The sequence below is a fragment of the Chelonoidis abingdonii genome, chromosome 18 (genome assembly GCF_003597395.2).
Source record: "Chelonoidis abingdonii isolate Lonesome George chromosome 18, CheloAbing_2.0, whole genome shotgun sequence".
Lineage (NCBI taxonomy): Eukaryota > Metazoa > Chordata > Testudines > Testudinidae > Chelonoidis > Chelonoidis abingdonii.
In genome coordinates, this window is record NC_133786.1 from 18367894 (window position 1) to 18370448 (window position 2555).

The 2555-nt window shown below is 65.7% G+C and overlaps 1 protein-coding gene across 2 annotated transcripts in view; it reads right to left on the reverse strand.

Annotated features, from left to right (window-relative positions):
- Positions 1-139, reverse strand: part of PCSK7 (proprotein convertase subtilisin/kexin type 7) — a 53838-nt gene extending 53699 nt beyond the window's left edge. For both annotated transcript variants that reach the window (XR_012657188.1, XM_032796082.2), the window contains exon 1: positions 19-139. The gene's annotated coding sequence lies outside the window, so the exon portion shown is untranslated. The remainder of the gene's footprint in view (positions 1-18) is intronic.
- Between the last annotated feature and the right edge of the window lie 2416 nt (positions 140-2555).

Consider the following 2555-nt stretch of genomic DNA (forward strand, 5'->3'; position numbering starts at 1 on the left):
GCGCCCCGCAGCCCTCACCGTGCAGGGAGCCTCATGGATCGGGGCGGCCCGGGGCCCCCTCGCTCCCCGCCTGCTCCGGCGGCCGCTCGCCCGTGGAGCCCGCACCGGCCCCAGGATACAGTGTAGCCGATGACAGGTGCGTCACGTCCGCCCGTCCCAGGAACCCGCCCCAGCGCCGCAGCGGGAGGCGGCCCCACTCCAGGGCCCGGGGGGCTCCGTGCGCCGCCCCCCCCCACGTGCTCAGCGTTCGGGGCCCTATATCGCCCGCGGGCTTCGTTCGCGGGCAGCTCTGCGGGGCTCCGCCTGGCGGCTCCTCTGGGGTCTGCTGCACTGCACGGCCGCGTGGCCAGCGGCTCGGTGGGACCAGCCTGAGGGTCCGCCTGGGGGGTGACCGTGCAGCACCCAGGGGGCTCCCCGGGATGCACTCGCCACCCAGGGGTGCCAGTTTGTCTGGTGATATTCCTGGAGGCTTCATTACAGGCTTCATCATCTCTAATTAAAGATTAATCTTTAATTCCTGGAGACTCCAGTCCAATCCCATGGGGTTGGCCACCCCACAAGGGCATGGCAGAGCTGGCTGCTGCCTCCCCTCCATACCTGCACCCAGGTCACTCACTCCCAGCACCTCCCTGGGCCTCGTCCTGGCCCCTCCAAGGACATGGGCAGCTCTCCCCCAGCCTGTACCCAGAGCAGCCAGCCCACCGCTGAGAGAGTGACATGTCCAATGCCCACAGGTCACAATGGGGGATGGGTCAATCTGGGTATTGGTTCGGGGTTGTCCCATTGTCTTTGGACAAATTCTAATTCCCTGGTCAGACGAGCTGTCATTGCCCTGTCAGCCTGTGCGACCCTAGGGTGACCAGATGAGATGAAGAAAATATTGGGACACATGGGCAGGGAAGGGCACGGGAGTCGGCTGGCAGAGCAAAGCAAAAAAACAAAACAAAAACAGTGCTACTGGTGGAGTGAAATATCAGGACACACTGTGTCCCGACCAAAGATCGGTCAGGACACGGGACAACCAGCCAAATATCGGGACGGTCCTGATTTTATTGGAATGTCTGGTCACCCTGGACCTGGGTAGGTTCCTGGGATCAGCTCTGGGTGTGGCTGGGCTGGCGGGATTTCTGTCGGTTCCCTCCTGGGGCGAGCTCGCTAGGGTTCCCGTAGGGTTTCCTCCTGGGGTGAGCTTGCCAGGGTTTCTATTGGTTCCCTGCTGGGGCGAGCTCACTAGGGTTCCCATAGAGTTCCCTCCTGGGGCGAGCTCGCCAGGGTTTCTATCGGTTCCCTCCCGGGGCGAGCTCGCCAGGGTTTCTATCGGTTCCCTCCCGGGGCGAGCTCGCCAGGGTTCCCGTAGGGTTCCCTCCTGGGGGCGAGCTCGCTAGGGTTCCCGTAGGGTTCCCTCCCAGGGCGAGCTCGCCAGGGTTTCTATCGGTTCCCTCCTGGGGCGAGCTCGCTAGGGTTCCCATAGGGTTCCGTCCTGGGGCGAGCTCGCTAGGGTTTCTATCGGTTCCCTCCCAGGGCGAGCTCACTAGGGTTCCCGTAGGGTTCCCTCCCGGGGGCGAGCTCGCTAGGGTTCCCGTAGGGTTCCCTCCTGGGGGCGAGCTCGCTAGGGTTCCCGTAGGGTTCCCTCCCGCGGCGAGCTCGCCAGGGTTTCTATCGGTTCCCTCCCGGGGCGAGCTCGCCAGGGTTTCTGTCGGGTTCCCTCCTGGGGCGAGCTCGCTAGGGTTCCCATAGGGTTCCCTCCCGGGGCGAGCTCGCCAGGGTTTCTATCGGTTCCCTCCCGGGGCGAGCTCGCTAGGGTTCCTGTAGGATTCTTGGGGCGAGCTCGCTAGGGTTCCCGTAGGGTTCCCTCCCGGGGCGAGCTCGCTAGGGTTCCTGTAGGGTTCCTGCAGGGCTGGTGCAAGGATGTTTCGCCCCCTAGGCAAAACTTCTACCTTGCGCCCCCGCCCTGAGGTGCCCCCCTGCAGCAGCTCCCCCCTCCACCCTAAGGCACCCCTCCGCGGCACCCCTCCGCCCTGAGGCACCCCCTGCTCCAGCTCACTCCTGCTCCACGCACAAGCACCCTGAGCACGCTGTGGCTGCTTTATTTCTCCAGTCTCCCAGGCTCGCGGTGCCAATCAGCTTAGGCGCCAGGAGCCTGGGAGGTGGGAGAAGTCAAGCAGGCAGGGTGTGCTCGGGGAGGAGGTGGGGCAGCGGTGATCTGGGGCGGGGAGTTCCCCTGTGTGCCGCCCTCCCCTGTCCTTGCTGCAGGCGGCCCTCCCCACACTCCCCTGCCCCAGCTCCCTCTGCCTAAATGCCGGCGGCAACCGGGGCGGCCGAAGATCCAGCTGCCGCGGTTGCTGCCAAAGAAAATGGTGCCCCCCCCACAAATCCCAGCACCCTAGGCAGCTGCCTAGGTCGCCTAAATGGTTGCCCGGCCCTGCGTTCCCGGGTGAGCTCTGCTGGGTTCCTGTGGGGTCGCTGTCAATAGCGCCCTGTGACAGGTCCCGCGCCTGCCGGAGCCGGACCGCCGGCCGCAGGGGGCGCTCGCGGGAGCCGAGCCAGCTCCGACC